Genomic DNA, 27,435 nt, shown 5'->3' on the forward strand with positions numbered 1-27,435 from the left:
AGAAATATTTTACTTGAGGGAAATAGCTCATGTTCATCTTACTGTAAGCCTCTTTGAAACATTAAAATGTTCACTCTGCCATGACAGTTTTCAGTTGAAGCATTTTGAATGGTGGGAAAATATTTCTTTTAGTTGAGTTTTAGTTCAAGAAAGCATCCAACTGAACTCGAAAACTAAAATTTAGAGTCGGATTGAGAAAAAATACCAGACTTTTTTTCATTAGTAGGAGTTGTGTGCAGCACCTGTCTTTCCCTCTGTGGTATGCTACACATCTCTCCAGATTTCTCTCTTCTTTTACTGAATAGATGAGTTTCAGCTAATTTCTCCCTGTAACAACTCACAAGTATTTCTATTTGGATCTTTTTTTATCTTCACACATTTTGGATATCTCTAGTTTCCTCTGTACTATTCCTCTGCTCTCAGAGGTATTTGCAGTTTCTGTCCATTTGTTTCAAGTGAATTTCATTAAGGTTTTTATTTGTTCTATTCCCTAAATCACTAAGGCTAACTTGCCATATTCCCAGTGCATGTTTCGCCTTGCATTACTTTCCTGCCTTGCAAGTCCCTTTACATAACAGGTTTTCAGTTATATGCCAGTGATCTTACGAAGACTGGTTATAAATTAATTTTCAGACATGTTTTAAATGATAAAAAAACCAAACAGTTTTCATAGACATTTCCAGCTTTGCTACTATTTCTCTTAAAAAAATAATTAACTTTGTCTGGAGACATTTCTTCTTTTTAAGGCTTCCTGCTTCTACCAGTGACTCATTCTTATATTTACCCTTTGGCCAGTCACTGGAGACCTTGAAAACAAAGACTATGATGTAAAACCAATTCTTGATTTCATTTTAAACAAACCAATATTCTCTCTCTGTATATGTATGGTTTTTTGCCTGAATCCATAATACCAGCTGTGCTGACGCTGCCCTCGTGCTCCTGCAGCTGATAATGACCAATAGCAGTTGCCTTGGTTAGAAAAGAAGAGCAAGGCCAATATGTAATGTTACTTTCCAATCACACCCTCTCAGCCTCCACCAAGCAACTTGTCAGGGACTTCCTGGGACAGAGCTGTCTTTGAATTTAGAAATCCCAGTAGGATTCTTCTGTCACAGCTTTGTCCAATTGCTTCTTCAACCCATGCATGCAAAAAATCCTGTAGCTAGGAGTTTGAAAACATTAAGTATGTATTAAATGAGTGATATTTCAGACCAAATATCTTGGATAGAAGTATACCCAGGTACTCAAAGTAAACTGACAAGTCTTTTCCTTCAGTTTCTTGGGTGTTTTCTCTCTATCTTGGTCTTTTCCCCTGTAAAATAACTTTGTTTTATAATTACTTCAAGGAGGTAAAAGCCCTGAGGAGAACCTAGTTGAGGAAAGCAATTCAGCCAGTTTATGAGGTTGAGACTGCCCAGAATTGAATAGGAGGTTAGAAAAATGTAACCCAGACAATTACCACTAGAGAATCTGTACGTTCACTCTGTAATGTAGTCAGACAAACATACTGTAGAAGAATAGATCAAGATATGAAACATGATTAAGCTGCAATGAGATATTTACATTAATTTTCACTAGAATATGTTTGATTTATTTCTCCTAAGTGGACATTTAATGGACACAGCACTGAATCAATGACAAGTCATAAATTATCCATCTCAGGAGGCACACCACACTGGCCCAGGTTTGGAGACAGCCTGCCAGCCACAGAGCTATCTCCTGTCTCCTCCTGGGTTTGGTGGAAGTAGTGTCTACTTAGAAACTTAAAAATATATTGCTGCCTTTCCCCGTGAATCAAAATAAGTCATGGAGATCAGCTGCTGCTTCCTCACTTTCCACCTGTTCCAGTATGCATGCATGTCCTGATCAAACTTCAAGTCTGGCCAACTCATGAAGGAGTTCTCCTTTATGCTCTCTAATCCCTGTGTGCTTGAACTACTACTGTGTTCACCAGGTTTTGGCATCACAGTCAATACTCCTATTAAAGTTTAAACCTCAGAGCACTGAACAGTCTCTCCTCATGTAACACTAGCTAGGACCTGTTCATATACTGAGTTTTTATCCTTTCTTCAAAGAATGATTAATCAGTTCACAGAAAACTATGCCTGTTTGAAGAAGGAAATCTTTGCCTTGTATTCATGCAAATTACAAAATATTTTTCTATTGCCAAACCTGAGATATTTTTGGATAGGTGGAATAAAGAAGGGAAGAATCATATGAGAAGTAAAAATTATATTTTAACATCTGTGGGGATTTTACCTCACAAAAAAAAAAAAAAAATCCAATCTCCAAGCTTCCCCCACCTCCCCACAATTTACCTCAACACCGAAGAGAAATTTTCAGGCAGGCACACCTCTGTATGGGGGAAGGGAAATATATACATTTATTCCTATACAAAATAAATACTGTACAAACTAAAAGCAGTTATATAAATACAATATTAACACACTTCTACCACCCTTTTGAGCCACAATCAGTTCAGGATAAGCCCTCAGGCTGATAGGGAAAGAGTCTTTCTCTCATTGGGGTATCAGGGAGAAGGGTTTTATCTGATCACCCACCAACCTCCAGCTCTTTGCTGAAGTCTTTTCTTCCTTGCAAAGTCCAAGAAGATAGCTCTGAGTCCTTTCTCCTTGGTTCCATGCCATCTCTGCTGTGTGACACTCTCTCTCTCTCTCTCTTGGCTAGAGCCGCGGGGGCACGGGGCCCCCGGGTGGGGGTCTGGTCCACCCCTCGACTACTCTCTCTCTCGCACGCTCTCACACACAACTCTGCCAACTCTGCCAACTCACTTTAGGCTAGCTGCTGACATCTAATTTTCACAGGAGCGAAATAAGAAGAGCTGTGATTGATTCCCCAGGGGGGACTTCCCTGGCACCAATCTGCTCTCAGCTCTAACTCAGGGCCCCCACGAACCTGGGGGGCAGGGAAGGGCAGCTCAAACCAAGACAACAGTTTAAAAAATAAATGAAACTTTATCTACAATATTTGAGTTCCTCCTAAAAATATGTCTGGATGTAATTTCTAATTTCACTGGTTACAGGGACTTCAATCTAATCCATTTACTGGCTTATAGAAGAAGAAGACAGTAGCCTTAGGGTAACTCAAAGGTGCTGAAAGAGACACCACAGAATCTTCCTTTCAAATATTAAGTATTCATGGTCCTCTTAGATTAGCAATAACGCAAATCTCCAGTGTTGCACCTTTCCTAGTTTTAATTATCCACCTGACTATGCAGATTTTCTGAAAGAGAGAATCAGTTTCCTTTTGTGTGAGTACAAATTCTTTTCTAGTAATGAATGATGTCATGCTGTTAGTATCGTAAGTCCTTTACATGCTCTTTTAAATCATTATACAGCACAAGAATCAAATCCTACACTGGGTTCTTTTGCTTGCACAACAAAACCAAAATTTTGATAACTATGTGTATTCATTATACTATCCAGACGTACAGTTCTGTAAGAGTAATAGATTAACCCAGAGGATGCAACTGAACCTAAACAATGAAAGGCACTGATACTTTCCCAAAGACAAAATTGCTGTAGTATTAAGGGGCTGGAAAGCACCCATTATTTTGGGGGTGTATATAAAAGATAGTATAAAAGTATAAAAGTATAAAAGCTAATAAAAACATTGATTTTATTACTGTTATGATGTTTCTAAGGATTTAGAAATAGTAAACATCTATTTAACATTTTTTTCCAGCAAAAGGTGAAGGCTAAGTTTCACAAATCAGTGACTAGACTTCCAAGGACAGTATATGAAGAACATGATCATAAGTTAACTGTAAAGTGAGTGAATGATAGAGATTAGAAACCATTTAAATTGATGGGCCACTTTATACAGAAAGTATATGGAGCAGCAAGAAATACTCAGAAATGCATGGGAAAAATAAGCAAATTTATTGCTTTGCAAACATTTATTCAGTTCATGGAAAACCATCAAGGATAAGAAGATGGCTAAAGTATAACATACCACCATTATTTCAGAAAACCTTGGGATACACCATAAAACTGCAAACAAGATGTATGAGAAGCTACACTTATTTTTGGAAAGGTCTGCCTTGGAAGCCATCGAACTATGGGTGGTGAACTGCAGCAATATATTAAAAATCACTTGGTGTTCATTCTGTAAATCAAGTGGAAACAGAAATATGTTCTCTGTGACACAGTACTTACACTAAAGAAAAGGAATCCACTAAACAGACTTGTGTATTCAACAAGATATGAAGAACAAGAATTAGTTATCTTTCAACGCAAGACAATTAAAGGAGCTGCAGTGTTCTGTTGGGTCCTGATGATTCCTTCTGATGTGAATATTACCTCCTTTCAGTCCTGCTGCATACATATAGAATGATAGCTTAGGAAAGGCTTGCAGAAATGAAGGGGTAGGAGGGGTGCAGGAAATGCCAATTTTCATTCCATGAGGAAGAGACTAAAGGAAGAGAAGTCACAGCTAAATAATTTAACTCTTTAATTTCCAGGTTCTATCTCCAGTATATCCATCAGCATCACACTGTTTGCAATCCACAGTTGCTAATGGCTTATGAACACAAATCTCCCACTTCAGTTAAATTTTGTATAATATATCAAGGTAGAAATACCTCTTTAGGAGCTATGAGAAGTAGGAACAGAGAGCACAATAAAAAAGTATTGTAAGTTTTGTTAGGAACACTGGATAGCTCTGAAATTACCTTCCAACTCAGGTGTTCATACATTTTGTTACATGTAAACTGAAATGCCCATAAAGGACAGGCAGGAAAAAAAACCTTGGGACATTTGGAACTGAGAACAGGGAAAAAAAACAGTGGGGTTTTTTTTCCCCTTATGAATAATCAATATGATGGCTTTACTTGTCATACTCCAGTCACTTCAATTTTTGGAGTAAGAGCTTGAAATATTGTTTGAGAAGAGCAACAGCTTTTCAGTGAGGGGTATACTAATTTTTTACCCACCAAATCTGACAGCTTGGAGGGAACTGTGAGAACTCAGGGAAGAACAAAATACTGAGCAAGGGTTGTGGAAAACACGGTGGCTGATCAATGTCTGCTGCTGGCAACATGGAACAAGCCTATGACAGAGACCCTGGATATGGGTGAAATGCAAAAGGCTAGGCCATCTGGAGTCAGGATGGGAAGTCAGGGGAGTGCATGTGGGCACTGAACTGGAATGAGGTCCCAAGGACTTGAGTCTGGAGCATTCCTCATTTTATATTTTTATATCTGATTGAGCCTACTTCAGTTGGCACTCATCCCCACCAAAATTCACCTTCCTTTAAGACCTAGACAATGGGTTCTAAAGACCCAACTTTTTAATGAGTTTTCCATAACTTTTTAATGAGTTTTCCATTTACTTTTCAGTGGTTTTATCTAAACCATGTTTCCTTGGCTCATTGACGATAACATCCCTGCACATGAACAACATGAAAAGATTTCGAGCTTTGTGATTACTTTTTCTCTTTTGTATGGATTCCAGTCTCTCTTTGCACAACAAATTCTACTTTTGGGATGAATTAGGAGTATGTGATGAAATAGGCCTATTTTTTGAAGGATCCATGCTTCATTTGTAGCAAAAACCAAAAGGTGTGTAAAGAATGAAAAAGGAACTGGGGGAAAAGAATGAATAATGGTCTCCTGGCTGAGGATGTTGAAATCCATCCAGGAGATTGGATTCCATATGTACATCTGCTAAAAATTTCTCAGTGTGATCCCGGGCAGGTCATTCACCCAAACTTCTCACAGGTGTTCTGTGGTTATGTTTTTTATCCACCGTTAGGCATCAGTACAGTTGGGCTCATGCTGGTTATTTGCAGAAGAGCCAAGTAGTCACAAGTCAGACCACAGGAAGTTCTATTATTTAAAAGATTTAAAGATTTTGAAATACAGATTTGTACCAAATCATTCCTTAAATGAGATAATTTCTGATGGGTCAATTTTCATTAAACAAGTGATTTCACGATGTTTAAACAGAGTAGTTAATTTTGAGTTTGTACTATCACACAAGAAGTCTATCTACTTTTTAAACTTTTGAAGCACCATAAAAAAGTCAAATTTCAATTTATGCATTTGATATTCCCAAAATTCAGTGCTCCTGTCAAGATAAAATTTCAGTATGTACTGAAATAAAACTATGTTTGCAAAAAGTCTGTTTTCAAGAGAAGTGTCTGTTCTAGGAGATAGAATTTCATTTGTTTCCATCACGGGTACTCTTCAAAATGACAAGTCAGTGGTGTGGGGTCTTGAACACACGCTGATTTATAATGTTGATGTTCTGAAAACATCATAGGCTTCAGAATTCTCAAACATTAAATTAGTAGTTATTTTTTATCTTAGTGGATCTACACCTTGGCTCTCCAGCCAAAATGTGAGGATAATAAACTGTCAGGATTGTGTGAATATTCAGAGATAACAGTAATAATTGTAATGGAAGAGCCTATGAAGAAGCTAATATTTCTGACTTTTAGCAGGATTTGAATGCTGTGCAGTAAATAAGACCTGGGACCATACTCTGCAAAATTAAAAGAGCCACGTAGCTCATCACTAATCAGGCATCAGCTATTCTGTTCCCTGGTTCAGCTGAAATGGCAGACAAAGCAGTATATCATCATGCACTAAAAGAGTATGATAAACATTAACTCCAAGGAACTGAGTTGAGGTGTTTCAAGGAACCACATTCTGGTTCCTGGTCTGTGAGAATTTACCAACTCGGAGAGGTTGCAAATTATAAACCTTAATATTGTTATAAGGGCAGTAATTACACAAATGATTTCAACTGCAATTATTTCAATTGCTAAAGACTCTCCTATGTTTTTAGAAAATTTGAAGGAATAGATATATATAAATTAAATTGGGAGAAAAATAAAACCTGTTTAAAATATGTACTCTCTTGATGTTTCCAGTTCTGTCAGATTTCATGAAAAAGCTTTTCTGTCTGCAAATCCTTATTTTTTAATTCTAGGTCCAGCTGTAGTCTCTGGAATGCAGTTACAAAATTTCTGATATGCTATAATAGTCCAAATATTTTATATCATATTGGAAAGAAAGTACTGAATGCTGTCTGTTACAAATCCTCAAAAAGAATATTTTACCAGGCTTTTAAGTTATAAACTGTGGGTATGACTACTGAAGAACTATTGAGAACACACAAGAACTATTAAATTAACTGAAAGATACTCTTGTGGAAAGCCTATCTACTTTCTTAATGAACAAAAAAGGAAATAATTTTCAGAGAATCTCAAAGGGATCAGCACTGAGATTTTCAGTGCCATTCAAACCTGAGAGAGAGAGTTCTTGCTTTTCCGCTTTCTGTAACAACAGAAAAATTCACATTGAGTCTCACCTAAGAGTTAAAAATACTCTCAATAGATAATGATTATTTTTACAAACACACTGAAGATTTAAGGAAATATTTAGAAGATATATCTGTCTTTCAAAATTTTTTTAGAACTATAAAGCTGCTATTTTTTTATTGTTACTATTATTATTATTAATATAATTTTAACATTCTCAAATTTTTTTAAATGAAAACTTGCTTGAATAGACAATATTTATATTCACCTGAGGATTAGCTGGTTATAAGGAATTATTTATGCAACAGACCTTCAGAAATAAGATAGACCATACTCTCTTCTTCTGAATTTTTAAGAACTGTCTGTATGCCTGTGGGGACAGTTTATGTCAAAGAATTTCTTTAAAAATTTTTAAAAATTCAAACACTTAATTGGTAATGACTTATTTATAAAAGCATGCATGTTTGGACTAACTTGAAACAAAATCTGAACTTCTGTTAAAAGCTGATTGAACTAAATAAATATCTGAGAAAAAGTAGTGAATACAGGAAAGACCTGAAAGTGAAAGTATCTTTCCAGAGTTCCTGACATGGAGCACGTGTCCCCCTTCATACACATAAGCTGAAGAAGCTGCCAACACTGTCAGTGTAGCAGCTACACCAACAAAGGATAGCAGCAGCTAGAACACAGACTTGGGGTGGGTCCTGGAGAGGTGTTCTCTCTCTTCTGAAACTATGGAAAGAGGAAAGGTAAATTATCTTTGAATGAAGCAAGCAAAACAAAACACAGTTCTTATGCTTCACCTTCAGTTCTTTTGCTATCTCAGCACACTCCTCTGCCTTTTTTTCAAGTAAACAAACAAGACCAAGAAGGGAGCTGCCTGGCAGCATCGTGAAATATTACCTGCTGTTTCACAGTATCACCTTAATACCATCACCAAAGTAAAAAAAGCCAGAGAAAAATATGAAAACCCACTGATCACATCTATCTGTTTCTTCTAATGATCTCAGGAAATACTAAAATGTCATTTTGTTTTAAATACCAGCAGACTTTCCTGTTGAACCACAACATAATGCAAATCATAACCTTTAGTAGAGGTTACAGTAGATGCAGTTTGCTGACTTAAGGCATTCACTCAGGCAACTGATGAACTAAATTTAAATACTCCTTTTGACTTTATCTGACTTTTTTTATGATTCTTTCATTTGAGTTTTATACATAAGAGAGAGGAACTGACTGACACTAAACAGACTTCTCTTGACTGACTGCAAACTATGCTGTTACACCACAAAACAGAAGCCAGGTCATAATTTGAGTGAAATGTACTTCACTGACTTAGATGTATAAGACTTCTCCCTCTCAGAGGTCACATCAGTCTTCAAATTGTGACTTTTATCGTATCAGGGAAGTCAGTGGCAAATGCTTTGTCTCTTTTCTAATGATAAAAGAACTGCAGTTGGTACATCTTACTGCTGTACTTCTTTTTCACTTACAGTATTCCTCCTAACATGGCAAAGAAGTTAATTAACTAAAACAATGAGTCACACTTCCTAGTGGCTTTTGAGGAAAGTAGTGTTTAAGATCCTGTCTTACACTTTCTGTTTCTCCAAACGGTTAGGTAAGTTCTTGGTATGGTTCTAAGTTAAAACTACCCTTTTTGTTCTGCCAGGGCTTTCTTAATGGAGTTTTGTCCATATGTAACACACATGGGGGCTAACAGAAGGACTCAGAACAGCCTGGCTTAGTTTTTACTTCATATGATTAACATCATAAACAGATTTAATGCTGCTAGGTTCTGTGGGAAAAATCCTATTGAGTTCTGACAAGTGTTTCACAGTTGTTTGTGCTGACATCCAGCACTAATTGGTTTTTGGCACTTTGGCAGACTTTTACGTTCAACCATCCACTCTGTAGATTTGTCTGGGAGAGTACTCCGGAGCGCCAGGCCATCTATGCACAGATAGCCCCCTAATTAGCTGCTCTGGAGGTACTTTCCCACATGTACCAGCTGAGCGTGATGTTGTCTGTGTAAGCAGGAAGCATCAGGCTGATTTAAAGTGCTTTTTTAATATAGAGAGTACCTCAGAACTCACTTCACAGCTGGACTTCAGCCAATGAAACGTTCAAAAGGCTCTGTTTATTTCTAAGAGAAAAATCTAGCTGGAATTTTCTTGGTGCTTTAAAGGCAGGACTTTCAAGGTTGAGCTAGGATCACCTAAACCTCCCAGGTGAGTGTTATCCTACACTTTTACTCAATGCTACAGGAAGACTGACAATGCCAGTTAAAGGACAAGACAATGGAGTGGCAACATATATATGAGAGGTGTTACTCCTGAGGAATACAAGAGGCATTTAACATCTAAGTAGTCAGTATAAGAGTACTAATTTGAAGACTCATTTGCCTAGGTCTAGAGCTGGAAAGAGCTTATGAGTACCACAGGACACCTACAAGAAGTTCCTCCATTCATTTGCCTTTTAGCCTGTCATATTACATGCTATATGCCGGCATCCTAGGAAGACTAGTCTCCAAAGGTGTTTTATATGAGCCACTATAAAGACTGATTTCTCAACTCTTCCCACTCTGTGTCAATGCCAAGACAAAAAGACTGCTAATTCAAGCTAATGAACAGTCAAACACATGACTTTGCAGCACCTGGACATGAGAGGTTGTACAGAGAACAAGTAGAGGATGAGATTAAATCTGGGATTAAATCTGTGCCTTCTGACTGACATGCAATATCAAGGGAGATAGTAGAAGTAGGAAGAAAAGCTAAGAGTAGATGAGGGGGCTTATGTTCTTGTGCCGCCAGACTGACTACTGAAAAATAAAGTTGAGCCTTTCTGCAGTTAGGCTAATGGTGGTTGCTCAAGGTGTTGTGGATCAGCTGTGCACCACTGCAGATAGTTGTACTTGGCTTGAGGGCAAATTGGGGTACAGATGGAAGGAAAACCTTTGTATGCAGAATGTTCTACTTTTAACTAAGCCAGCTTCAACTGCTTTTTACTGGGGAAGAGACAGTATTTACGTGGTAGCCAAGAATGGAGGCCAGAAACTTCAGCATTGTCCTTCTGACTCTCCAGACTATCAATGACGTAATGGCACAAAGCTTCTCTTAGGAATTAGCTCGTTTACTGCCTGATCTCCTATTTCCGTCCTATGTACAGCATGAAGCATATGCTGTGGGAATAGAAACAAGAAACAAGTCTGTTTTCTTCATTTTAGATGCTATTTCCAGTTTTCTTCAGGGGAATGCAGCTGCAGATGTAGGTATATTCAATAAGAGAGCTGAAGAAATGGAAGTTTCCCATGTTGTAAGTGATGGAGAGCTCTTGTTTCCACCAGTCTCTGTAGATAATGAAGCAATAGCAGTGTGAGGAACCCAGAAAGAGTTTCTGCTTTGTTCTGTTTAGCTAGATGACTGTGTAAGCAAAACCAGACCACCACTACTACTCAGAAGAACTCACAAATGACAGACACTTAAGATGTAGAAACCACCAGGGAAATAAAACAATGAAATAAGTGACAAAGTAAATCAAATGATTGCTCAAGTTGTTTTAGGAAAAAAACATTGGGGAATGTCCCTTATTAATATTTGCTTTCTTTTAAGCAAGGTTGCTGGAGAGTCCTCAGCACATTAGCTAAACATGTTAGGAACAGGAACTGAACAGAATATTTTCGTTCCATAAATGTGCATCTACTTAAAACAAACTCATTAGAGCAAACATAAATCCTAATGAAAACAAAGTACAAGTACGGAAAATTCTAATTCAGACTCTAATTGTGTTGCATCTGCAACATCTGTAATGCAGCTACCACAGAAACTAATTTATTTCTGTTCTCTGAGCTGAATTTCTCTTTCACTCTCAACTTTATCTTAAAAAACATGGATGAGATTTTCTTATTCTGAATGCAGATATTGTCACTAAAGGATTTCCAAATTCTTTCGATTCACTAGGCACTGAAACAGCTGTTTTTAGAGCAGTCTGTTGTCATCATCCAAAGATCTCATGAGAAATGGAGGAAACTTTGGTTTATAATCACAGTGGGAAAAAAAGGCATAGTTGTATAGTGTGGAAGAAAATATTCTTTAATATAAACCATTGCTTCTCAGAAAAATATGACTTTGTTCAGAGTTAAGTGTTTCAAAGGAAAATCGAGAAACCTGGTATACTTACTTGTGGATGATACATTTTGCCTTTTCCTTTCCAAGGTTTGTGGAGGACAAATTCTCCTCTTTCCAAATGGGAAGGATAACGGTGTTCAACTAGGATCTGACACATATGGGACATGTTCTTTACTCTGCTGCAGATTTATTGCATGAGTTTACATATGGCATTCACTCTGAACTTGAAACTAATGTCAAAATGCTACATTGAGGGATCACTAACATTCAGAAGAGTTTTAAGCACTGTTAACTTTTGCCTGTGCATAGGTGATATTCTCAAGTGGTGATTGGCATGTTGAAAGCAGAACAAGACTTTCTGGGATGGCTATGTGCTTTTTTAATGTAATAAAACAATGCTTAGAGTATCATTCTGGGCTTAGATGATCACTGTGCCTTATTAAAAGTAAAAAAGTTGACCTATATCTCCCTATATTTAGAGACAAACAACAGACTCTTGAGCATGTTGCAGTGTGTTGCTCACAATCCGTTTTTGAAGCTGTTTTGTTTGTTCACTTTTTACTCAAAATAATTAAAATATTAATTATGTCTAAGAATGAAGAAAGAAATCAAGAAGCTGACTGTCTAAGCCAACTGGCAGGCAGTAGAATTGAAACAAAAGCCCCATTATATTCTGTACTTTCCATCTGGCTGGGTTGTACACCCTCACAGAATTACAGGACTGTTGAGGTTAGGAAGGAACTCTGGGGAAAATGAGCAAGACAGAGGTTCTTTGAAGCTATAGACTGTACTCTCAGGCTATACCTAAACTGCAGGAAATGCAAAGACATCTCAGCTCCCAGATCCTTTTTTTCAGTCTACCTGCCTCCTTCAATGTCAGGATGAGATTTAAGTATGTACTTTTTTTATCCTCATTTCCCCTACCCTGCTGTCATTTAGACGGGAAGAAACCCTCAGTATAATGCAGACTGACAGGACCCTGGGCCCTCACTTGTGAAGTGAGGTAAGTACAACATTACCAGACAGCAAAACTTACTGAGTTTTTCAAGGATTTAAGCCTTATGAAGGTGTCAGAGAAGCAATAATTTCTGCTCAATTCACTTCTTTCACTTCACAGTAAGTAGTGGAGAACAAACTTAATTTAGTCTTTGAGCCTCCCCCATTTCATGACATGGAGGTCTTTTTGTAGGTCTGGCTCTTATTTGTTCTGCTTTCCAACTCATTTCCAAACCTTGGTGCCACTCTACGCAAATTCATCACAAAATGAGGCAGGGCTGTAAGAGGGCCATTAGCCTCCATCTTCTTCTTGAGAAGGATGTCCTGTGAGTCTGTGATCTGCAGCATAGGCACAGCCCTTCCAAGTGCAAGGAGAATTGCCATGGCTTCTCCTTTCCAACATGACTGGAACAGAAACAAGACCAAGCTTCCTCCTTCCAAAGATAACCTCTTTTCTTCCAAATACAGACTGATGATGGTCTCATATATGATACATTGTAAATCTACACATCACTGGCCAGAATGAAGTCCCAGAGGGGAATCCATTTTGTGGGAAAAGACTGAGAGAGCTGTGCTCTTTCTCAAGGGAGAGGAAAACATTTCATGCTGAGCTAAAAGCTTGCATTTGTTATTTTTAGTCAAACTAATAAATCCTCCATGTTGGCAAAGATAAAAGCAAGGACATGAGAAAAGAAATACATGAACAAAAAAACATGTCACGTTGAGGGAACAAATAATTATTATAGGTTATATCAGAAGAAGCTCTTAGGAAATAATAGTACAAACAGTTTCCTACATTTTATGGGAATATTCTTTCGTTGATTTTATTCCAGTACTGAGCAAAACTTAAAATGAGCCAGTGAGAGAAGGCTAACATTCCTTCCAGTTCTACTAGACAGCATATTTTCAGTCTGCAGCTACAAGATCCAGACAGATAATGTGTTAATTAAAAGAAAAGAAAACAAAACAAAAAACCCAAACAAAACCACAAACAAAAACAAAAAACAAACAAACAAAACCACAAAAAAAACCAAACAAAAAACAAAATACAAGAGAAAAATAAGATCACCACTAAGATTTGCCATAGTCCAGTCAAACAGAGGTTGCCCAGATATTCAGTGAACTTTGGTGTCCAAAGAAATCATAAGGAAATGTTGCAGAGGAATAAGCATCTGCTGGGAAGACTGATGGGAAAACTTCTACCAAAGCATAATGTGGATGGAGAAATAGTGTTTGCTTGCTGAATGAATACAATGAGGGGGGAAAAGAAAGGTGGCAAGAAGATACCCTAATGAACTGTATAATTAGCAAATGGAAAGTAGCACAGCTGAATGACAAAAAGGAATAACTGATGGATTTGGATCAGGGAAAAAAAAACAAAGGAAAAGAAGAAACAGTGAATATATGACTACAAGAGGGAAAGGAACTTTGCATTGTAGTCACTGAGAAAACAAATGCTTTGTCAGGTATGTATGCCAGAAAAACCTAAAGGCTTGTCCAGTGAGGCAGCCCTAATGAGATCATCTGATGTATTTCTCAAATCACATTCAAGAAACATTAAAGTTTTACAGTCAGTGTCTGAAACAAAGTATATAAATGATTCATTCAGTCTAAATAAGTTCTTTAAAGTGGGCAATCTATAGTGCATAAGGACATCCCATGAGCGGAGAGGGTCAAATAAATATCTGATCCTCAGGGTAAAACACTTACAAGGAGACTTAAATCCTTTCTTTGATAAAAAAAATAATGTCTTTGGTGAGTAATAAAAAGTGTGACGTAAAACTTCATAATTATCATTTATGTTATAATAATAACACAACTATGGATGTTAGAAAGACATTTTTTGCTGTTTCACAGGGTAAAACATATGAAAATTGAAGGTTCAAAGATCGGAAGAATATGAAATTGGGTAAAAAAAAATCATCTAAAGACCCAAACATCAAAAGTGATATTTCCGAAGATTCCTTAAATGCCATTCAAGGTCCAGCAGCATTCAGTTTTCCACATTACAATCTACTTTACCTCAAGGGATAATCATGAGGACACTTCCCAAAGCTGAAAAGATTACAAATGCCTGGAAATACAGAAATAAATCTAATAATTAGGATGACACAACAAAAATAAATATTAGTTCTCCAAACAGGATGTATGACAATTACAAATGAAATTATTTCATCAATCAGATACTCCCTGTTCTACCACTTGCACAGAGGGTCCTAGTGAATGGAGTAAAATCAGACTGGCAACCTGTCAGTAGTGGAGTTCTATAGGACTCCATCTTAGGCCCTGTGCTCTTCAATATCTTCATAAATGACTTGGACGCAGGACTGGAAGGGATACCAAGCAAGTCTGAAGACGACACAAAACTGGGAGGAGCTGTTGTCTCCCTCGAAGGCAGGGAGGCCCTGCAGAGAGACCTGGACAAATCAGAGGACTGGGCAGTCAGCAACCATATGAAGCGCATCAAGGGAAAGTGCTGGATTCTGCACCTGGGACAGGGTAACCCTGCATGTAAGCACAAGCTGGGCAGTGAGATGCTGGAAAGCAGTGCTGTGGATAATAGCCAAAAAGATATTAAGCTATTAGAGACTGTCCAAAGGAGAGCAATGAAGATGGTGAAGGGCCTTGAGGGGAAGCCGCATGAGGAGCAGCTGATCAGTTGGTCTGTTCAGTCTGGAGAAGAGGAAACTGAGGGGAGACCTCATGGAAGTCTACAACTTCCTCACGAGAGGAAGAAGAGGGGCAGGCACTGATCTCTTCTCTGTGACGACCAGTGACAGGACCCAAGGGAATGGCCTGAAGTTGTGTCAGGGGAGCTTTAGGTTGGAGGTTCTTCACTCAGAGGGTGGTTGGGCACTGGAACAGCTTCCTAGGGAAATGGTCACAGCACCAAGCCTGACAGGGTTCAAGAAGTGTTTGGAGGATACACTCAGGCACACAGGGTGACCTCTGTGCAGGGCAAGGCATTGGACTCAATGATCCTTGTGGATCCCTTCCAACTCGGCATATTCTGTGATTCTGATTGCAAATGTATGACATATGATGACTCAGTGCTTGTAAACTTATCCCATGAAAAATTCACACACTAATTTAGTCATTACATTTGTGAAAGAACTGACTCTGCAGTCTAGATTATGAATGTCCTTTTTATTACCAGGTAACAGAAAAGAAGTTAAAATGATAATAGGTAGGAAAACTTATTGTAAAATCCAACATAAATGCACTCTAGTGAGTAGAATATGTCAGGTCAAGGAAGCATATATGACGGGAAGAACAGGGATTTCTTCATGGCTTTTCATGAGGTGTACCATTTCATTTTTCTGATTTGCAAAGAGCTGAGCAGAAACATGCAAAGTTGTGAGCACTGCTTATTATTTTGATTTGATTGGTAAAATATCATAATTTACAATGACTTCTTGCATCCCATCTCTCCCCCAAGCATTAATTTCATTTAATCTTGTTGAAAGTTGAGTAGAATTTTACCCTACTTCACTCTAAAGGAGAACAAGATATGACCCAGGTTGGAGATACCATAAACTAGAGAGCAAACTGTTGTGTAGGCAATTAATATTTGTCAAAGATGGAATATTCATTACTTGGATTTCATTTGTTTTCTTATTCCAGCATTTCAGAGGCCATGTAGTTAACCACCAGCAGAATGATGGATACATCTGCCATTCTCAGCATTTACATCCAGGCAATGATTGATTAGGTGTGAGAAAGGAAAGGAGAAGATAAGGCTCACACCCAGACAAATCCACTCAAATAATCATTTAGTAAGGAAGCAAGGAGTGGGTCTTTAGTTAAAATTCACAAAACTAAAAGGTCGTCAGTGTATATTTGAGTTAAAGAGCATAGTCTATACTTCTTTTAAAAAGTTCAAAATTAGAGGAAAGGCATCTTTATGCTGAGGTTGAAGGGGAGAATTTGTAGGTGAATTGCTTCTTTAAGACAATCAAATGCTAAAAAAGAAGAAAGAAGGAAAAGTTTCTGTGCCTTTTTATTTTATATGATAACACAATAAGAATTATTTGACTAATGCTATAAAGATATTCTCCAAAATGTTCTTATTTTTTCCCTTCTATTCCCACTGAACTCATCATGAGCAAGTGGAAAACTGGTAAATTTATGATATCGCCTGTAATGCAGCTGTTTCCTTGAGTGAAAAACAATTTTTAAACTAGCATCTAGTTTATAATATACTCGGGACCAGAAAAAATAACACTAACTCAAACTTTGTTTTCAATTTCTTAACTCTTTTGTGAGTTACAATTTAATTCTAATGCCTGGAATAGCAGCTGTGAGGAAAAAAAAAAAAAGTCTCTGTTAAAAGATCCAAACTGTCTGATCTGTTTAGGGAAGGCCTGAGATAACTCCTCAACCAGTTCTTAGTTAACCACAGAAACTTTTCTACCTGAGCTAGGAATTACTGAACTTGACACTAAAGATATATAAAATGTGTATTAAATTAATATAATCCTTTTACACACAGAAATTACATTTAGAATAATTAATAGTTTACTTTGGAAGGGTCCTCTGGAGGCCATGTGATCCAAACTCCATTCAAAGCATGGCTAGCTTTGAAAGTTGGTTCAAACTCAAATTTAGATCAAGTTGCTTCAAACCTTGGCTCTAAAGTTATTGATTCCTACTCTGGGTTACTCATTCCAGAAAGCACACCACCATCATTAATTCACTGGAGAAGTGTTAATACAGATTTCAAGTCTCTTAAGTATTGCTTGTAACACTATCCTTCAGATATAACAAAGTTACAGAAGACCACTATGGCACAAATCTTTCACAGAACACAACCACCAAAAGTCTGCTTGGGGTAATTCACTGTCATGCAAGATTTCAGTGGGAATTGCATCCATCTTGGTGGAGAACACATTAGAGCAATACCATGTAGTCTAGCTGCTCTGAGGGGGATCTGTGACCTAAATATCCCCTTGCTTTCCTCTACACTTCTGTGTACTGACATCACACCTAAACTAGCTGCATCCCTTATCACCTCCTGCAGCCCAGTTGCAGTCACTTTTTAGTGTGCTCCAGACCACACAGGGAGAGGAGATTGCAGTGCTCATAATACTTCATGTGTTCGTCCTCTAGAGATGCTGAAATACCCTTCTGGGTTGGAATGGCCAGTCTCTAGTCTAGAAGTAGCTTCTTTTATAACACTTATCAGAGATTTAATTTAGACAAAAAGCATTGGTTACCTTCTTGATCTTCTGTGCTTGTCTGTGGGGTAGATTTTGTGTCTTGGACATATTGGAAATTGCTAACTCTCCATATATGTAATTGCATTGCTCTAAAGTCCTTCTGTAATGTTTATTTCCTATGTTGTTTGAATGGCTTCTACCTCCTTATTAATTGAAATTACTCCTCTTACTTGAAATTACTGAGCCAGTATTTAGCTTCCTATATAAGTTTCAAGTAACAGCATAAAAAGGTCTTTCAAATGGTCCAAAAACCTATGTGCATATATATGTCTGTAAGCTACAGTGTAAACAACTTGTCTGCTATCACTTGGTATTCCTAAAAGCAGAGCTTAGTAGAGCAGAGTTTAGCAGCAGTGTTGTCTCAGCTAATCTAAAGAGATCCAACAAACCTTTGCTATAGCTGTGAGACAGTCCCTTGCTTTGTTCTTTACTGACTGTCCTTTCCGAAGTATTGCTTGTGTTTGTGATTCTAAATGCTATTGATTTTTATCTGATATCCAAAGAAGATACAAAGCTTGGGACCTCTTGTATTGTATCTCGAGGACTTGGCTGGTTATATTGTATGTCACATTGATTTGAAGGGAAAGAAGCTAACAGCAGCACTTGCTTTTAGATCAAGAGAAGTATGTATCTTGAACTGCTATTCCCTTTCATGGAAAAAAAAAGTCTGTGATCTGAAAAATAATATATTTATTTATTTTCCAGAGCAGTCTTGGTGAAAGCGCAGTCAAACTGTGAGATGATGGACAGTGATAGCTTATGCTCCAATCATCTCCAATAATTTACACTTAAGACTGCACTGGTGGAACACAGCAAGAGCTGATGGTTATACAGGGAGAGTATATTCTTAATGGGGGCCTCTGGTGGTCTAGTGGTTAGGGTGCAGGACTCTCACCGCTGCGACCCGGGTTCGATTCCCAGCCCCCCGGGGCAGATGGAGCTCGTTAGCCCTGTGTGGCAATCCATCTAAGAGAAGGTCACTCTAAACAAACCTACATTCTGAGACCCTCACTGCCACTGTCCAAGCGTGCTTGGCCCCGGCAGATGAACCTCAGGATTAAAGGGTGGGCTCAGTTCAGCGCACGCTGGGTCTCACCTAAAAAATCCACTGCGCAGGCTCGAAGGGTCAATGACCTTTCCCAAATCTTCGCTCGCGAAGACTGGCCATTATATTATTATATTATATTCTTAATGGACAAAACCTACTATGCTCTTAGTAAATACAATATTTTTTATATGCAAATTTCCACGCTACTTCAGCGAATTACTAGTGTGCTGAAAATGGATAAAATAATAATTAGAGAGAAATAAATGAGACTGAGACTTTTGTTAAAGTAGAATAACTATTTTTAGATTTTGCTCAAGTCTTATCTGACTTTAACACAGATGAACAAAGATATATAACTTTTCTTCTGCAATAATAAGCAGAGATGCTGACCACAAATGGTGCAAAGTATTTTGTAGTGGCAGTGCTACCTTCTTGTAGGGAATTACGAAGGCAAAGTGTGAATGAATGATGCAGCTGTAGTTTGCACTGATATCCAAAGGAGAGTGGTACAGAACCACCAGCAAGTATAGAAAAGTCATTAACAATGTCTGACTACAGTTGGATTATGAAAAAATAAGAAAGTCTCTAACGGACAACTGTTTCCAAAGTGCTGGTGCAAATTAGGTAATAGTTCGAAGGAACAGTCTAGACTGCATTACTGATGCCTGTTTTGCAAGAAATATCCTGCCTCACATTGTAAACAAGATTGTTTTCTGCAACTGGATTTAATGGGAACCATATTATAGGCACCATCAACATCTGAGCTGAAACTTCAACTCACTGCTGGGACAAGACCTTGTCCACTGCTCCCACAACTGAATCCTTAGAGCTTTGTCCTCAGGACACAAAGTATTGGGTGCTTCCAACCTACTGTCACCTCATGCTTGAGCCCAGCAGTCCCTGAAGCCAAGGCTGAAATCAAGGCTGTGCCCCAGCCACTCTGGGAAAGGCGCCAGCAGAGCAGCTCCACATGAGCCCCAGCTGACTGCACAACAATCACAAAATTTGCTAGTAGAGGAGAAGCCAAGGCAATTCAGGAAGCATTGTACCATTTCTGATGAATGTTATGTTGTCTGTAGGATAATGTGTGCATGAAGAGAGAAGGCATAAGGCTTCATGCAGCTCTGGAGGAGCTGGGAATATTCCAGCTGTTTGGACAGTACCTGAAAACACATTTGGTTTTGAACATTCAAATGTGTTTAATAGCACTTCTGAATATATTAATTAATTCTCACACAAATACTTATAAGAGAATAAATTAGCTAAATAAAATTATTTGTAAATATATTTCATAGTTTTCTTAGCTATATCATATCCATATTAATGTCCATAATTTTCACCTGCAATACAAGTTACTTTGGCTGTTTCTGTGTCAAAACATTTGTCTTTTTCTATCACATAGCTACACGAGCATTTTTGAAACTGCTGTCCCATTTATTCCTTGATGGTCTATAATACCCCTAATCAATATTGTATTGGAGTCCATTTGGCCAACAGCACTGTCATTTTTGCAGCAAATGGGAGTCGTTTACTGTCTCATACAAAAATAAAAAAGAGATTTATACTTTTTTATTTTTGCAATTAGCTCCATTTTTTCTTTGTGCAGAAAGAAAATAATAAAAGCAGATGTTGGGTTTTTGCCTTTTTTTTTTCCCTACGAGAATTCAACAGTATGTTTTCTGTAAAAATGTGGGATGGGAAGGGAGAAGCCAAAGGATCTCCTGAATGCTGGACACCTTCAAGAAATTTTTAACTGACCATCTTCTATAAGTGTAGGGTTCGTGTTTATATCTAGAATCACTGTGAGAGAGTCCTCTGCGCAGTTTTCATTTTACACAATTGAACATCATTCTGGGCTTGACATAAGTTTACCCGGATCTTAGCTTTAATATCAATTGATTTGCTATTGGCACACCAACTGGAGGGCAGGAAAGCATTTCCTATACCTTTTTTTACAGTCTTCCCACTTCTTATCTTATTTCATACTGAATGGAATCAACACAAAGTTTTTCTTTTTAAAAATAAAAAGCAATATATGCCAAAATAAACTTGTTTCCCAGAACCTTCTCATCTTCTGGACATAGGACTCCCATTCATGGTTTACCTCTGGACTGATTGTCAGACAGACAACAGGACATTCAGAAAGCAAGGTTTGCAGAAAGTTTCTGAACACTTTGTTTATTTAAAGATAGAAAGAGAAGGGAGGACATCTTAAACTGGAGTCTCTAGCTGTTCTTTCTTCTGCTTCTGCTTCTGTTTCTGTACCACTCTGAAATATTCCTTCAGGTTGAGAGCTCTGGAAGGGTTCAGAGTCCTAAATTCTGCAGAATAACAGAGCCTTGTCTATTTTGAGCCTGTTAATTTTGCAATTATACTAGAGTACTGTCTCACACAAAGCATGTTTTCTCTCTTCTGCTATCAAAATTCTCTGTGTTTATCTTTGTTTCTCTGTTTGTTTATCTTTGCAAACCTTTTTCTGCAGTTTGTGTGACTTAGGGATTTTTCCCCTACCCACACTCTTCATCCTCTGCAGAAAGGTTTCATTAAATGTCTTCCAGCTCAGTGAGTCACCTTTACCAACTTGTGTGTACACTGCAGATTAACTATGACCCATCTTCCCTAGTGCAGTGCAAATCTACAAGGTTTCTCCACCAGAAATCCTGTAATCTGCCCCCATACAGAGGGAAGCAATATCATACTATTAACTTTCTAACATCAGCTAGCTATTCTGAGTCATTACAATGCCACTCAGTATTTTATTAACTCTTCATTAAGTTATAGTTCTGTTTCAGACAAAGATCTCTAATCCATGTAAAAAGCTATTTCCTTTTTTCCTTTCTCTTACTTTCCCCACTTTGGTATGTTATATAATCTTCATCAAAATAAACCTCCACAGAAAACAAGACATTTAAAAGAGAATTTTACCTGTTGATGTAAAGTCTGTAGCCAAACCACATGGTAAACTAAGTCTTTACAGAGTTGAATACTGAAACTGAATTGTTGATTTTCTGCCTCTCCCTCCTTTCTTAGTTTTCTGAGAGATTTCTAGTCATCATGTAACAGTATCTCAAAGGACACATTCCACATCCTTCCTTATTATGTGCCTTTTAGCCTCATATACCTTCTAGATTTTTATCACCTCCCCTCTGCAAAAACAAATTCTGTTGAAAACAAAGCTTTATCTCTCCCTGTGATTTAAAAATTTCTGGTGAATTCAGTGTGCAGGATTGTAGGTGTTCTCTGACTTGATTAGTTTACACTGATTGTTTTGAAGCTTGCTCAGCAGCAGGAATGCAGTACTTCAGTGTACACTTATAAGGAAGGCAAAATTACTCTTCATGTCCAAAGAAAGGACTCTTCCATCAGCTGAAGTTGTTAGTGAAATCTGCTTATATTAGAATTAGGTAATGTGTTCTCTTCTTTTTTTTTTCCTTTTTTCTTTTTTTCTGGTGAGCCTACCAAGGAACACAAAAGAATTACAGGACAGCATGAAGACTTGCAGTTCATACCAAGACAGAACATCGTGAGAGGAACAGAGAGCTTGTATATGTTTCTTCCCTGCTATAATTTTTTTAAACTTTAATTCCATTTTTTGAGTGATGGATTTGATTCTACGGTTGCTCTTTCTCTTTGCCTTCAAACCCACATTTTGGTCTCTCTGTGCTGTGCAGCCTAGTAAGCAGGTACAAAACCCTGCAAATGATGTTTCTTCATTTATAAAGAAGGTTCTATTTGTCATATGACACACATTCATGAACTGCACATATTCTCATCTGGAAATCATTGCTACCAGTAAAAAAATTACCTCAAAATTACTTTACTTGGGAAAAACCCGGGGAATCTTAGAGCCCGGTAAGATCTGATTCTGTGGACAATGTCCTTTTATTCACAGAAATTTTAGTCTAAAAACATCCCAGTATCTTGAAAGTCTCATATATCTTTTGTAACACCTGCATCTTTCATGTGCTTTATACTTTCAAAGGCTCCTGCCTCATATTGGTAAAAGGAGTCATTTTCATAAACCTTTTGAAACCAGACTTGCCCTGAAAATCAAGGAGAACTAGGTAAGCAGAAGTCTTGGCATGCGTTTAATAGTTCTAAGATCAGAGGAAGCCTGGCCTTTACAAATCTCATTTCAGAAGGATTCATTTTTTTCCTTCCTGCTTCAGCAAATAGCTAATGTCAATCAGCCAAATGCACACCTAAATGTGCAGCTAAGCCATGAAAAATATGTCTGTCAAAAAGAAGACTGAATGTTATGATTCTGTCTGTTTGTCTTTCAATATAGTGTTGATATAGCAGTCTTTCTCCAAATTTTATCTAAAATGAAGCTTTTATAATTTCTTGTCTTTTTGGACAGCCAGTGCTATTTTTTCCATTGAACAGAAACAGAGTAAACCAAGACAGTACTAAAAGTTTCTAAGAGCTGGATGTCAGTTGTTTGAAAGAATTCTTGGAAATTTATTCAGGTTTTTTGAGGGGCATTTCATGAACTATAAATGTTATTGCTTCTGACTAAAAGAAGGAAAGGTGGGTTTAGTGAAGGAAAGAATGGGAAAGGGTACATATTAAAAACATTAGAAGTCATAGTAATGTCAAGTGAGGGAGTTTAATTTTCAGAGATGTAGTGAGAGAGATTCCAAGCAGAGCTTCATCTAATTTATTTTGAGAGAAACCCACAGAAAAATCCCTAGATGTTTTTGTAGCCAGTCATTTCCTGAAAGATTTTCATACTTACTACACATTTTCAAGAAAGGTTTTCTATCATTTATCCATAACTGTTGTTGTGCTTGCAGGCTATCTTTGTGCCCAAATGTTGTTTGTATGATCTTTAGAAGAACAAGAAAACATCATTCAGAGTTAAATTGCAGAAAATTGTTTTTCCATTAACCGATAAGGTTGAACTGACAATTTTGATGACTAAAGGATAAAAGTAGAAATGAAAACAAGTGCTTGATGCTATAGCAAAGAGCATCAGGAAGGAAAGTGTCATTCTTCATTTGTTGAAAATCACCCACTTCTAACCAGCCTGGATTTGTGAACATCAAGGATGTCAGTAGTCCAAGACTGAACACTTCTGTCCTTAATTGTCAGGCCTTTTTTGTTCTTGATAGCCTCAGGTTGGAGGAAAAGAATAACAAGGACTAATACAAGATACAAAAGCTTTTTGAAGCTGCTCAGAGATTTTTAGCTTTCAAAATAATCCTGCCAGAAGTGGATTAGTGTGCAGATAGTTGACCAATAGTTAAATGCATTCTAAAATTCTGTTGAGCCTTTAGTACTGCTTATACAGTGTGCATTATAGAAAGCATGTGACTTTGTTATAACTTCCCATAGCACCTACAGCTATTATCTCCCCCTTTCTAGTTCAGAGAGCCACTTCATTATTTAAAATTCTATCAAGCTTTTAACTTTTGGTGATAGAGTGCCACTCATTTGGTGCCTGGCCATATTTTTTCTAAGTTTGAATGAAAATATGACAGTTATATAAAATGACTAATAGCATAATATTTTACCACTACCATGCATCACAGGATTTTATTTTATGGCATTGTATTTCGTCAATTAAAGAAAGCCTTTGAAATTAATCACAGGCAGGGACTGAAGTTTGCATATTTGTATCCAACCTAAGGGAAATCAATTTCAAATTGCAAACATTAAGAGTATGGGGAAACATTGATATGCTTTCATAATTTAATTTTGTGATATATCTCAATGATATTTTGAGCTCTCTGTGTGTAAGCAAAACAATGAGTAGGATTTCACTGTTTAAATGTTACAGTTATACATTGAGTAATACATTGTTTTCCTCACTTTACCTTACAGCTGTCTGACAATTAGTAATTCTGTCCTGTCGTTTCAGGTTTTACCATTATATCCTCTCTCTTGTTACTGTCTTAACATTTTATGACTTCAGTTTCCTGCCATTAGTAACGAACAACTAAAAAAGCTCAATCTGAAAGTGTCAAATAATACAGCTTTATTACAAATGAGCAAATTGACTATCAGCACTTTATGTAAGACCTTTCTGTGGAATTTATCAAGACTATTCTTGTCCATCAGACACAGGAAAAAAAGAGTTCCTGTCTTCATTTCTATTCTGTAAGCACTGGAGTTTGGCATCAAAAAGAAAAACTTCTGATAGCATACTTAAATCAAAGGTAGCTTTCTAACCTGACCACTCATCTCTCCTTTTGTCTTGGCAGGCTAGGAATGGTGAGAAATTGCGTGACTTTCCTTCAAACTATTAACTAGCAATTCACCAGGTATCACATTTTATGATATCCAATGCAAGCTGTATTGCCAGGAAAGAAGACCTCTGAAGCACAGACCTCCAAGCAACCAACTCCAATGGTCCAAAAAGGAGAAAGAGAATCAAGTAGAAAGAGAATGTAGTTTGATATCTGAAATACTCACTGTGCATAAAAAGGTGCATAAATCTTGTCACGTTCACCGTGTTCCACTTGACTTCCAGCTTCCTGGTTTTTTTGTTATTAAAAAAAAAAAAAAAAAAAAAAAAAAAAAAAAAAAAAGAAAAAAGGAGAAAGCCAGTATTTCCAGATCATGAATATTTCTGAAGTATTTTCAATAAGTCAGACAGAAAAAGAAACATAAGGTTAAGAAGGTACTGGAAATGAGATGTGATTGGGGAGCATTGTTTTTCATAGGGAAGAGTGATAAGCTTTAGGGAAGGGAGAAAGTTTGCTAAGGTTTTGAAAGGTTTTTAGGTGGTCTACAGAATTAATTATCTGCTGATCACATAAGTATTGAGGTTGGAAGGGTCCTCTGGAGGTCAGCTCATCCAAACCCCTACTCAAGCAGGTCCGTCCAGACAGATGGCTTTTGAGTATCTCCAAAGGGGGAGATATTATGTGCTCCATTTCCCCTGGTCCTGTCACTGAGCACCACTGAAAAGAGTCTGGCTCTATCTTCTTTGCAACCTTCCTTCATGTATTAACATACGTTTAAAAGAATCCACTCTTGATGTCAGACAACACTCACTGGTTATCACTCGTCCCATTTTCCTATAAAGCAAGTAGCAAAGAAAGGAACCTCCGTTCTACATTCATTTAAGATGGTAAAGGAAAAGGTTTTCAGGAGAATACAGAAGCAAAGGATTTAGAGCACCTATTGTAAAAAGTTCAGTGCAAACACAAAGCAAATGTAGAAAGTCGAGCAAATGATAGATATTTGGAAAGAATTGTAGTTATCAGTGATTCATGGTAAGTAACTAGCAGTAGTCAGATGACAATCAGAAAATGGCAAGAACAGAATAATTATTAAAAACAAAGTAGGAGCCAAATGATAGTGTCTAATACTGTCAACCAATTGCTTAAAAAGACACACAGTTGAAGTTAAATAGACATTACTTAAGTGCAATGATATAAAGAAATGGTCTTTGGTGGCAAAGAAAAGTAGATGGAAAATGAGAGTAATAATGGTAAGTGATGAATCCTGGTTGTACTAAACTTGATCAGGCAAAGCAGCATAGCAGGGAGAGATGACTATGCAAGTTGAGTACACAGGATGAGTAAGGAAGTTATCAAATAAATGTGGATTGAAAAGCTGTGGATTTAAAAATCTGTTTTTTCTTCACTGCCTAGAGTTCTTCTAGTGGAGGTGTTGATCTACAATACCTTTAGGTCTGTACATATTTAATATTACTTTGTTGTAGATACCAGAAGACTACAGATTAGATTGAAAATTACTTCTCTGAAGTAAACAAAAATGGCAGTCCTAAAACCCTTAGTCTTAGTTGTAAATGAAAATATTTGCATTACTCAAGAACAATCATTACAGTGACAACAGTGCTGACACAGAGAAAGAAAAAGCAGTTTCTGGTGCTGAAGAAATAAATATGCAATGAATTAAAGCAAGATGAGACAAAAATGCAAAGGAAGACGGAGATCCAATTAAGCCTAATGTCACAAAGCCTATTCTCATAGAAACAGTTTTTACAATTCTCTGCCTTGGTTCAAATAATCCATTTAGATGTGAGCCATAGAAGGATCTTAGCCTGTTTCAATGATGTGTCTAATTCCAATGCATTTTCTACCTACAGGCAACAGTGGAAGCAAATCTCTCAGCTCTGAGAATACCTTGATTTCCACTGTGGGTTTGGTCTACACATAGGGATAGAGAAAAAGCTGTTTGAAGAAATAGAGTAATTCTAGCTAGTGGATTCTCAAACTCTTACTTTAAGTTGATGTCTTTCCTTCTTTAAATTTCCTGTGTCACAACCTTTTGTAAAACTCTTTCGGTTTTCTTTTCAATATTTAACTTAAGGATCAGTCCCTGAAGTTGATGAAATGGAAACAGAATGGCAATATGAAAACACCGAGAAAATGTTACTTGGACTAGGTGATATTTGCCACTTAATGAAATTAAACTTAGGTGTCTGGTGTTCGGTTACTTGGGAGAAGAAATTAAAGACTTTAGCCTGAACCTTGTTAATACTGCTCTAATAGTCTCTAAACAAGATCCTGTTTGAACTTCTCTCTGCTACTGTTGCATTTAGAGTTAGGGTGTAATACACTTCGGCTCTCCTATTCACTCTGATGTCATATAAATGTAAATGTGGGTTTGTACAACTGGTTCAATAAAATAGCTGTAAAAAGTGTTAAATTCTTTAAATCACAAAAATACAATATTTACCTTCTAAACAGAAGCAGGTAACCAAAGCACCATACACCAGCTTGTTTAAATTTTCTTATTAAATTTGGGAATCTTCTTCTGATCAGTGCAGTACTTGGCGCTTAAA

Source organism: Lepidothrix coronata, unplaced genomic scaffold (genome assembly GCF_001604755.1).
Source record: "Lepidothrix coronata isolate B3197 unplaced genomic scaffold, Lepidothrix_coronata-1.0 Scaffold109, whole genome shotgun sequence".
In the NCBI taxonomy this organism is placed as follows: domain Eukaryota; kingdom Metazoa; phylum Chordata; class Aves; order Passeriformes; family Pipridae; genus Lepidothrix; species Lepidothrix coronata.